Source organism: Carcharhinus amblyrhynchos, chromosome 15, assembly GCF_965287045.1.
Source record: "Carcharhinus amblyrhynchos chromosome 15, sCarAmb.v2.hapA, whole genome shotgun sequence".
Classification (NCBI taxonomy): domain Eukaryota; kingdom Metazoa; phylum Chordata; class Chondrichthyes; order Carcharhiniformes; family Carcharhinidae; genus Carcharhinus; species Carcharhinus amblyrhynchos.
Window position 1 is genome coordinate 41,292,523 of NC_137338.1, and position 12,657 is coordinate 41,305,179.

The 12,657-nt window shown below is 42.1% G+C and overlaps 1 protein-coding gene across 1 annotated transcript in view; it reads right to left on the reverse strand.

Annotated features, from left to right (window-relative positions):
• Positions 1 to 12,657, reverse strand: part of epha6 (eph receptor A6) — a 635,583-nt gene that overhangs the window by 483,902 nt on the left and 139,024 nt on the right. The gene's annotated exons all lie outside the window — the stretch shown is intronic.

The following is a 12,657-nucleotide window of genomic DNA, read 5'->3' on the forward strand; positions in this document are numbered from 1 at the left end:
ACAACCCCCCACCACCACCCCCCCCTACAAAAAATCTGAGTTTGTAACCAGTGGCTGGTGTTTACAAGTCAAATCTGATATTTCCACATTATGGAGCTTCTATTTTAAAAAAAAATTAAACTATGATATTTCCATCAGATATCTAAAGATTAATAATTCACGCATGACCGGCCTCAAAGTTTTAAATGCAGGGCTTTGTTCCTGTGGTTGAAACAAATTCCTACATCTTAGACACACTTATGCAATCTTGTTACAAAATGTGCCATTTTATGTCAGAGGAACAAGAGACGGCTATTCAGTCCCTTGAGCTGTTTCTGCCATTCTATTAGATTATAGCTGACCCTCTACCTGAACTCTGTTTGCAGCGAAGTATGCGTGTGGAGTGTTCACTACAATCTGGGTTGAGCTTGCAGTCTGCTTAGAATTCTGTCAAGTGCTTTGGCTGGAATGGAAACAATTTCTCCCAGTTCAACTGGTCTTAGAGCCAGATGACAAACACACAGGGTTTGCCATTTAGCAACAGAGATACAAGTTATGGTTGATGGGTAGAATTATGGGGAGCATTCCATAACGTCAGGAAAATTATCATTGGAAGGATAATATCTCCTGACAAGCACACTTTAACCCTTAAAAATAACACAAATAACTTTGAAGCCTTGTTTAGTATATACATTTGCTATTATTCAATGGCTCAATTCGTCTCCAAGTGCAGTATTGGATCGCAGTGTATACAACCTTACAAAAAAAAGACTATGTAGGTTAATGCCTAGTTACATTATTCAATGATGTAATTTAAGATGAATATGTCAAGTATATTTGCAATAATATACAATGTAACTTTTCGGCTTTAGATTTTATACAACATTAAAGCAAATGTTAATATGTGACTGATAAATTCTATTGGATAACTTTATGCAAAACACACAAAACGTTTCTAACTACCTAATACAGACCTGCAGTGGTTTTAAACTCAAAGATCAGATTTGAAACCAGTTTGCTTCAACATCTCCCAAATGTATATCTGTTCACACTTTTTCTTTCCAGCTCAGTTGACTCAAATTGGCTTCCCTGTATTCACTGAAAGCAAATCAATATTGTATTTGTAACCATAGTACTTCACTACAATGATTTGAATTATTTTATTTATAATAGACCTAGCTCGCCATGTCTTTATTTTAAGGTCGCAACAGTATAGCCTCATCACTATACAATAGTATAGTGGTTTGCAGAATTACTTCAACAGTACTTTCTGTACAATTCACAACTGAACAAGGGCCTAACAAGTACCACTGAAATTTTGCCAGAGGGAAAGTCTGCTTTTTCAATGCTGGAAGAGAATCTTATTAATTATGGCTGCTATAAGGAACTCATCTAAGCAAAACATTAGCTGGTCACAAAGAGACCTCATATAATGGACATTATATCATTATCAGATAATTGAGCAATATCATTCAGAAGAACATCAATGCCACAAGATTGTATTGAATCTTGAACCAATCAAGCAATTTCTTTCCGCTCATATTTTCATTTGAGTAGCAATCTCTCTGTTCTTTTGTATTATGTTAAAAACTACTTCCTCAAAATTCTCCCACCTCAAAATAACAAAGCCTAGAGATGGTTAGGGAGGTGGTGATTGTTTGAAAAATGAAAGTCTGCTAGTTGGATGACCATATTTTTTCATCAAGTATCCTTCGCACCCTGCAATCTATATGGACAAAATTGCTTTGTCAAACCACTGCCCTATGTAGGCTGTGTTCAATAAAGAGACACTTTACCTGATTGATTTAAAAACATAGGAAAAATAATTCTGAATAAGATTTCGTTTTAATTTTTCCTCCATCCTTAAAGTTATAAAGCCAGTGCTCAGAACAGACCAAGCAAATCCAAATCCACTCCTTGCTTGCTACAGAAACCAAATTCAAATTCCAACTGAATCCAATTCATGGTCCCCACAAATATAAAGATGGACGAAGCAAGATGGGCCTCAACTGAAACTTTGGGATGTGTGTCAGATAAAATGTGCAATTGAGAATTAATCCGTTACTCATTGTGCGACATAATATGCATAAAACATAGATTAAGATGATGTTGCAGATATAAACCACCGATTGGAAAGTAGCTTATTCATGGTCAAAGAAGATGATGCCAGCAAAAAAAATTGCATCATTTCAGAACCGTGAATGTTATAGGTGGTCATCTGGGGTGGTCCATCAACTTGATCACAACCTTCAAGATCTTGAGGGGTCTTGGCAAAGGGGATGTGGAGCGGATGCTTCCTCTTGTGGGAAAAACTAGGACTAGGGAGTCACTGTTTAAAAATAAGGGCTCACTCAGTTATTAATGATATAAGGAGAAATTTTTTCCCTCAGGAGATCGCGAGTGTTTAGAACTCTTCTTGGAAGCAGGGTCTTTGAATATTTTCAAGGCAGACTAGACAGACTCTTGATTAGCAAGGTGTGGAAGGATATCCACCATAGACAAGAATGTGGGTTGAAGTTACTATCAGACCAGCCATGATCTTATTGAACGGTGAAGCAGGTCCACGGGGTTGAATAGTCCAATACGTATGTTTGTACTGTGTCTGCACTGGAACTTTGCTATGCTGATTTCTCTTCATTACCCTGCATCTCCCACTTATTTATCAAATTCTAACTTAAAACATGAAATAGCTTTGCCCCTACCATGCAAAGTGTTTTGTGCTCCAACAATACTGTTTGGAATTTCTCCAAAACCCTCTCCTTAAATGGTTAGTACTGAGATATTACTTTGTAAATGGTCGTGGATCCGACCACTGGAATTATTTACTTCCCAAATTACCTCAACAAAGCTTTATATTTTAAAAATCTTCTTGGTCTTTGGTTCCAATGGGAGTCTTTTCTCTTGACCATTTTTTCCCATTCTTGGCACTATCCTGATGAATCAATGGTGCAATTAGTCATGAAATAAGATTTGATGTTTTTTTCTGAACTTAAACAAACATAAAAATATTATGTCAATAATAGTTTTAATCTAATTTCTTCTAAAACATATCTATCAATCTGATGGAGCAAACAAAAATTTGTATTTTCTCTAGAGGTATACGTACACAGCGTTTTGCATTGATACAGTAGGATTCCTTCTTGCACAGATGCTAAAGTGAAGGTTAAACCCAATCAGGTTTGACGCTGCGTGGATGTGTAAATATATTGTGGAATCAATCCTGATTGATCAAGGGGATGCCTGTTGGATTATAAATGTTTTATCGACAGGGAGAATGCTCTGCTCATGTTTACTCCTGGACATGCAAATGGTATCACAGTTAAAGTTCTCACAATATAACTGCCAGGTTGGGACCAGAGCTACAATCAGAAACTGGCAGCTATGATGCACTTCACCTTGAGGGCTATATGGTGGCTCATTCATTAGCACTGCTGTCTCTTCGTGCCAGGGACCCAGATTCAATTCCAGTCTTGTGGAGTTTGTATGTTTTCCCCATGTCAACATGCGTTTCCTCCGCATGCTCCAGTTTCCTCCTACAGTCCAAAGATACGTGGATTAGGTGGATTGGCCCGTGCTAAATTGTCCCCTAACGTCCCGAGGTGTGTAGGTGAGATGGATTAGCTATGGTAAGTGTATGGAGTTACAGGGATAAGGTGGGGGAGAGCAGCTAGGTAAGATACTCTGTCAGAGTGTCGGTACACACTCAATGGACCGAATAGCCTCCTCTGCACCATAGGGATCCTGTGATTTAGTGCTTTGCCAAGAGATACTCGAGTGACATTAGAAAATTTTTACAGGAAACTTTATTTCAGTGGGGCCCAAGAAAAAAGACAGCAATAATCAGAAAGCCACAAATCAGTGCTTTAAATGATTATACAGGTAAGTTCCAAAAATCTTAAAGAGAAAGATTTATTAAAATATTCCAGATACCCAGATCATTATCAAGGTCTTATTATGGCGGACTATTGTCATTGTCAGCTGTCATTGTGGATATTGCTTCACAATTCAAGTAGTGTCTGCTTCCTGAAGAACTGAAGAAACATTTCAATCATTAAAAGCACGGTGCCAAAAATTCAAGCACATCGTGTTCAGACAGTAACCTTAAGGCTATGCATATTTTCCACTTGAAAGCTAATTAATCAGGCCAACTCAACCGAAAACCATTTTGAGATGTACCATATGTAAATTACATAATTGGCTCCTGCTTTGTCCTGCCTCTTACCGCTGTCCTGAAGGCTGGTGACCGCTGCTAATTAAAACCAAGAATCCTTACATTTTGCTCATCAGAATAATCCACATGACAATTTGTTGCAATAATTAAAACCATGCAGCATCCAGATTGCCAACCAGAGCTTCCAGTTAGTGAGGATCAAACATGTTTATAGGTGCTCTATTTCATTCAGATGGAAGTTTCAGCAAGAACTTCACTCCAGCCATATGTCAGTGTAAGATCCTGCGGAGTCTTCAACCATCACTAGCTGGCATTAGAGTGCTATTTCAATGCCTGATCCACTGACATTTCCTTGTCATATTCTTGTGCATGGAATGGACAGTTGCTGCAGCGCAAAATCTCTTTTCATTCTTTCACAAAACATGATCAGTTAAAGGTCAGCATTTATTTCCCATCCCTAATTGCCCTCTGGAAGGCGACACTGATCCGCCTTCTTGAACTGCTGCCATCCATGTGTGTAGATGCATCCACATTGCCATTAATGAGGGACTTTTAGGATTCTGAATCTGTGAAAATAAATGGAACTGTTGCATAAGGAGGAATTCTCCCAATACCTGCCAGTATGTTTGATGGCGGAAGTGGGAGAGAATATGGTACCAGCATGAATTTATATCAGGATCTTCTGCTGGTGCCCGCCATGGCAGGTCGGAAAACCTGCTGGAGACTAGCATGAGTCTCCTTTTCATTCCGCTAATGGGATGCAGATGCAGGCTCGATTTCCCCATGCCTTATTCTCCATGGTGCCAGTCTGAAACACGTTGGCATGAAACACATGAGGAACAATGTGCGTGCAGATGTCAGGACTCATCTGAATAATGCCTGGGGCTGCCTCCAGTGTACAGGATGTAGACCGCCTGCAATCCTGGACTCTGGAACACCACAGCAGTGAGTCGGGGGAAACATCTGCAGGTGGACTTTCCAGATTAAGTGTCCTGGAGCAGTTGGGGGGAGGGTGGTGGGCAGGTTCCACCTTCCAGCCTCAGAATGCTCCTGGAGATCCATCTTCATTTCCAGGTGATTCAGTTTCTTTCTTCAAGTCTGAGTCAGTGATATGGCACCCGGACACAATCCAGGTTTGCCTTGTTACAGAATACACCATAAAACACCTGGATGCTCAATTACTGAGATTGGTGCTAGAAGATTTGGTGCATTTTTCCACCGGCTGCCACAGCGAGAAACACTCCACATTCCCAACCCCAGGAGGCCTAGGTGAGTGCGTGATTATCACAAGTTATAGGTAGCCTGCACCTTTCGAAGGAGAGTTTCTTGCTGGAGACAGAATGTGGTGAGAAGTTCTCCATTAAAAACTTCCCATAAGGAACAAAGGGGATAAAGACAGCCACAAACCAGAGGGAGGTTTTCTGGTTTGGATTGGAGGCCTTAGTCCAGGTGGTGGAAATGAGGTGGTAAAGTTTTCACAGAAGAACAAGACACCCTCAAGACAGATACTGGAATCTGAGTACACAGCCATGGAGGTCAATTCAAAAGTCCAGCCCCAAGGACCTAGTTTGCTGTGTCTTAAAAAGTTTAATGACATTACATGCGTGGTCAGAATCAATGAATGCGTCTTCAAATGCCATCACCTACCAATGGCACCACCAACCTCACATGCTACTCAATGCATTATTCTGCCATCACCCAACATTCAGCAAGCTCTGGCAATAAGGACACATGATGTGGAGATGCTGATGTTGGACTGGGGTCTCACAACACCAGGTTAAAGTCCAACAGGTTTATTTGGTAGTAAACACACAAGCTTTCGGGGCTCTGCCCCTTCGTCAGATGAGTGGAGAGCTCTGATCACAGAGTTCTGATCATATAAAGGCACAGTTTACTGAATACTGATTAGAATGCGAGTCTTTACAGGTAGTCAGCTAATCAAATCCTAAAGATGCAGACAATGTGAGTGGACTTAGCATTAAGCATAGGTTAAAGAGATGTGTATTGTCCCCAGACAGGACAGTAAGTAAGATGTAGCAAGCCCAGGAAAGTCATGGGGGTTACAGATGGTGTGACATGAACCCAAGATCCTGGTTGAGACCGTCCTCATGTGTGTGGAACTTGGCTATCAGCTTCTGCTCAGTGACTCTGCGCTGTCGTATGTCGTGAAGGCCGTCTTGGAGAACGCTTACCCGAAGATCAGAGGCCGAATGCCCGTGACCGCAGAAGCGTTCGCCAACAGGAAGGGAACAGTTTCACCTGATGATTGTCGAGCGGTGTTCATTCATCTGTTGTTGTAGCGTCTGCATGGTCATAACAGTTAAAATTGTCGAGGGGTGTTCATTTAGTGTTGTTGTGAGACTTCTTACTAATAAGGACACATGCATAACATTCATAGTCTCCACCTTACTCCCCCATTCCCTTATCACTGACAGAGGCCTGCATTTCACAGCTTGTACATACATACTTGTAGCTGTTCACCCATGAAACATAGACAAGTGCATTGCTCTCATTGATTTTCTTCTTCTCGTTTGCAGGAAAAGGTGACATATCACAGACAAGAGACACAGAGACCCTGCAGTGGCCATTCACATCTGCACTCTTGGGCCCCTAAAAGGTGATGGTGTTGTGAATTATTGGAATGGTTTTGACTCTTGTAATGACCATCATCAAGAACATCAAGAACATTGCTTTCCGGCAATCAAGTGCAAGCTGCAGATAATCTGCTCAGAGGTCTCTTGCTTCAAACTCCAGACCTGACAGTTGGGTTGTGTACAATTGTATATAGGCTTGGAGACACATTCCAACATGAAGGGTGGTCTTCGTGGGGTCCTGACAGTGGAATGTCAGTGGTTTCCTTCATAATTTTGTTGGTTGCAGAATGGCTTCTGATGCAAGCATTCTGTCCCTGATCTCAAGTGACAAAGGAGACCAGTCAGCCAGGTGGAGAGAGGGTTGTCCTAGTCACCAAATGACCACCCCCTGAACCATTACTGTAACTCAAAAATACAGCAAGATTTGTTGACTGGTAAAAGTATCACAGCCACCTCAGACACTGCTCAATTAACCAAGACAGGGATAGGAGAAATTCTGTCCGAGTGGTCTTCTGCTGAGTGTTCCTCCTGCTGCTCTCTTTGTGTATTGCCTATGCTTCATTTCTCTGTCATGTTGCAACTTCAGCAGTGCAGGAAGGGCTGCAACCATAGTCAGCAGGAGTATTGATAGAGTTTCTGACCAGAGGCTTTGAAATTCCACTGAACTTGGAAAGATCCAGCACCTCTCGCTTCTGACGTTTCCTCCAATGATATAGTATACATTATGTCCACAAACCCATCTTAAGCACAAGAATGTCAACTAGGTGAAGGAACTGATGTTTGCATAGAGCTGATTGCCTGACAAATTAAGTTATCTACTATTGTTTCTATTGTTTCTCAAGGAGACACTCTAGCCCTTTGGTGGCTAGGCTTGAACTAATACCCCATTGCACCAATCTAAGTGGAAGTAAATGAGTTATGACAATGATACATCACATTCTACTTGCCATTTAGTGCCAGAGATTTGAAGAGGACCTCTGAAAAATATTGGAGACTTTGGCTTCCAGTGGAGAGCCAATGAGTCAGATTGTCAGTTCACTCCTAATAACTGACCATAAAATGCAGCTGCTCCTACCTCGCCTGACCTTCCCACTCAAGCAAGGTGAGGTCATGCGAGTGCAGCAAATTCTTAAGGCCTGGAGTCAAGAGCAGCTCAGCCAGGCAAAAAAGCTATGCCATAAAACAGGTACCTTTAAAGAGGTCCAGCCACTTTTGCCAAGCCAGAGGGTGGGGTGAAGGTGTGGTTTGGTTAGTACAAATGTTATCAAAAGTTAGAACTGGTTTTATTTCTTTTCCTCTAACATTTTTCTAGATAATTGTTGCTGTATGACAGTTGGAATCACCCAAAGTTTGCAATTTAATATGCATCATTTCATGCTGCAGGGTAATTTCCCAAAGGAAGCTCAAACTTCTTGCCCCCCTCAAGCTCCCCACCCCCCCAACAACTCCACCTGTGCTCCCCCTGTGTCCCTAAGCCATCCTGAAACCTCCTGTTGTGACTCAGCCAGTCCACTACATACCTTCAGTGAAAGTGCATGCTTGGAACCCTCATATATCGTCCTATGAAAATCCTAATCAGTGCTTGAGTGCTAAATCTGCAAGTGGATTTAGAGTTTCCGAATGGCAGATTAATTAATTTCAGAATCATCTTTAAGGAGTGTGGTGCAAGTGGAGAAAGATGGGGGTTATGGACCCCACACTTGTAAACCGAGGCTAATGCATTGAGATAAACAGAAACAGAAAGTAACTTTCCAAAGGGATAGTGAAAAGAGCAATTGGGAGGTTTCATTGTGGAACAGTAATTAGGTTGAGGGAAGGTTTAATAGAGTTGTTCAAAATCATGAGGAGGTTTGGACACAGTATTTAGGGAGGAACTGCTCCCATTGATGGAAGGATTAAGAACCAGAGACAGTAGCTCAAGGGCAGCATGTTAACACAGTGGCTAGCACTGCTGCCTCATAGTGCCAGGAACAGGGGCTTAATTCTAGCTTCGAGTCACTTTCTGTGTGCAGTTTACACATTGGACTGTGGGAGAAAACTGTAGCACCCAGAGGAAACACACGCAGACCAGGGACAAAGATGAGTGGATTAGATGGATTGACCATGATAAATTGCCCCTTAGTGTTGGGGGGATTGACAGGGTAAATATGTGAGGTTATGGGGATGGGGCCTGGGTGGGATTGTTGTGGTGCAGACTCGATGGGCTGAATAGCCTCCTTCTGCACTGTAAGGTTCCTATAATTGGCAAACGAAGCAATGGCGACAAAGAACAAAGAACAAAGAATAAAGAACAAAGAACAACGCAGCACGGGAAACAGGCCCTTCGGCCCAACGAGCCCGCGCCGCCGCATCCTCCTACACCTACCCTGCCCTGTGTGTATGTGAATGGAACCCCTAATGTAGCCAGATTCAGGGGAGAATAGTGTCAATTTGGTAAAACCAATCAGCCTAAGAGCACATCTTTGGGGTGTGGGAGGAAACCGGAGCGCCCGGAGGAAACCCACGCAACCACAGGGAGAATGCGCAAACTCCCACAGACGCAGGCCCAAATCCATGTATCTGCACAGCTAGCAGTGCTAGTCACCGAGCTGTTGTGGTGCCCGTCTACCGGTCCAGGATTAAGCACACACAACGACGCGAAGTACTAGGCCACTCTCGGAACCTCCAAGAGCAGCCCACGCACGACCCACCGTGTGCATGCCCCTCGTTTGACAACAAGGTGGACCGACACCTGTGGAATAAAAAGACAAAATATTAACATGTAATACTACATTTCCGGTGTTGTCCCGAGGCTCTGACCCTTTTTAATACCGTCTACTATAACCCTCCTTCCCTGTTTCGCTCATGTGTCTATCTAAGTAAACCTTAAACAAGTCCAACGTGCCTGCCTCCACCACCTTACTTGGTAGCGCGTTCCATACCCCCACGACCCTCTGCGTGAAAAACCTTCCTCTCATATCCAAATTATACTTCTCCCCCCTCACCCTTAGATCATGACCTCTCGTAATTGTCCCCAATCTAGGGAAAAGCCTACCACTGTTGACTCTATCTATTCCCTTCATTATTTTATACACCTCTCTCAGATCCCCCCTTAATCTGTCTTTCTAAGGAGAAGAGCCCCAGTTTCTCCAACCTTTCCTCGTAACTCAGTCCTTCCATGCCAGGCAACATCCTGGTAAACCTCCTCTGCACCCTCCCCAGGGTCTCCACGTCCTTCCGGTAGTAAGGTGACCAGAACTGGACGCAGTACTCCAAATGTGGTCTAACCAATGTTCTGTACAACTGAAGCATTAGACGGCAGCTCTTATACTCTATAGCCCTTCCTATAAAGGCTAGCATTCCATAAGCTTTCTTCACAACCTTCTCTACCTGTGTTGACACCTTCAGAGACTTCTGCACCTGCACTCCCAGGTCCCTCTGTATTTCTATACTCTTAATCAGTCTACCTTTTATCACATAGCTCCTCCCTGCATTATTCCTTCCAAAATGCATCACCTCGCATTTGTCAGGATTAAATTCCATCTGTCATCTATCTGCCCAATATACCAACTTATCTATATCCTGCTGTGTCACCTGACAGTCCTCCTCAGTATCTGCCAATCCTGCCATCTTGGTGTCATCCGCAAACTTGCTGATCACACCACGTACGCTCTCTTCCAAGTCGTTTATATATACTACAAAGAGGAGAGGTCCCAGTACTGAGCCCTGCGGCACACCACTGGTGACTGACCTCCAGCCAGAAAAGGACCCTTCCACTACTACTCTCTGTCTCCTATTGCCCAGCCAGTTTTCAATCCATCTATCCACCTGTCCTTGTATCCCATGTGCCTTAACCTTTTCTACCAGCCTACCATGAGGGACTTTGTCAAACGCCTTACTGAAATCCATATATATAACATCAACGGCTTGCCCATCGTCAACCGTTTTTGTCACCTCCTCGAAGAATTCTACCAGATTCATAAGGCAAGACCTCCCCAGAACAAAGCCATGTTGCGTATCCCTAATCAGATCGCAACGCTCCAAATGCTCATACGTCCTATCCCTAAGAATTTTTTCCAATAATTTTCCTACCAACGTGGAGAAACATTTTCACACAGTGCTAGAACATGGAATACACTGGCTAAGAATGTGTCGGAGGCAGATTCATTTGTAGATGAATTGGATCATTACCTGACGAGAAAAATATTTCAGAGTTCTGGGGAAAAGACCAGGAATTGGCACTTGACGAACTACTCCTGCAGACAGCCAGTACAGGTGTGACAGGCTGAATAGCCTCCTTTGTTGCTGTAACCATTTTGATTCTATTCTATGACACGTGCCTCAATACTTTCATAAATAAACACCCTAGTATGCAATATAAAACGCATTATAACAGTCTGTGATTATAGATATTGAATATCAAATTGCATTTTAACAACATTAAGAGGCAATTCCTTTTGAGAACTAATTCCCTTAAAGATGAGGGTGCATCAGTACATAACTAGACAAGGGTGAAAATTCATTGTCTCATCCATTGAGGCTGATCAAACTACTGTTCAAGCATGGATGGAGACTCCTGACCAATGTAATATAACAATTTTTCTACATTATTAGATAAAACTTGCTTGGAAATACCAGGGAAGTTGGCTTTAAGATCTGTACAAGAGTGAAGCCTGCTGATTGACTTTGTGTCTATGATAGGAGCATACTACCAGCTTTATTGTGATTATGCCCATATACTTAATGGTGCCAGAAATGCTGTTAATACACTGCAGTGAGCACACCATTATAGGTAGTAGCTTCATTGTTTAAAAACCAGGAATACAATTGGATCTTGTATAAGAAATCAAGTTCATCACAGAATGTTGACATCGCAGTAATAAAGTCATCTCAAGTAAGAAGTCAAGATACCAAAGCTGCAAAAATTCAAATGTTTAGGTGTCTGAATACATGATCACCAAAATATGCCGCAGAATGAAAGCAATCATTTAATCACAATTTTAAGCAGCAATTGTTAACAACCTGGCATAGCTTTTATATATAACAGTGCCTGTGTCTGCTGTAGGTCCTTTGTATTTGTGACCCAAGCAATTATAAAGAAAGACAAACTCATCAATGCTCCATGGGAACTCATCATACACAGATCTTATTATGCAGTCATTTGCTTGGCTTTCTATCCCCTATTGGCTGCATGATGTCTGTTCGTTTTCACTATTAGAATCTTTCCTTCACCCTTCTACTGATTGTTACATGCTATACAAGATCTTTGGTCTGGACAGCAGACAGACAAGCTGTTCAGAGGTCTCTGCCAGGGCTTCTTTGAAAACAGGTCTATGTGATAAATACAGCAAGTTAACATCCCTGCCCATCAGCTGCCTCTAAACCACAAGAGACATGTGGGAATATACACTCCAACCTTGATCACTGTAGAAATTATTGTGGCAGTGGCAGGGATTCAAATTAACAAGTCAGGAAACTAGGAACAAATGTCGGATACTGCAGGTGGCAAAATTTGCCAAAATATGTATTTTGTTTGCTGTAATGCGCAGATCTGTTTACTATGTTTATGAAATGAAACAAGAATAAAACTGATGAATAAATAGCAGCTGGTATGACTTCTTGATATTTAGCATTCAAAAACATTAGCCAGGTCATCGACATTCATATAAAATAGAACAGTCCCATTTACTAATGGTTTAGACTGACAAAAAACTGCTTTTCAAACAGTTTGTGCTAAAAGCTTCAGGAGCTGTGTTTGTTACACATTGGGAATTCTGACCCATGGACATTTTCTGTTCGCTGCAGTGCTGCAATTCCCCTTAGGATTGTCTCACAGAAGTTTATTTTTGGATTGCACAAAAGTAGAGAAGTTGGTTAGCTACATGTTTTCTGTTCGAGAAAATCCATGTCAGGCCATGAGATTAGATTTGATGC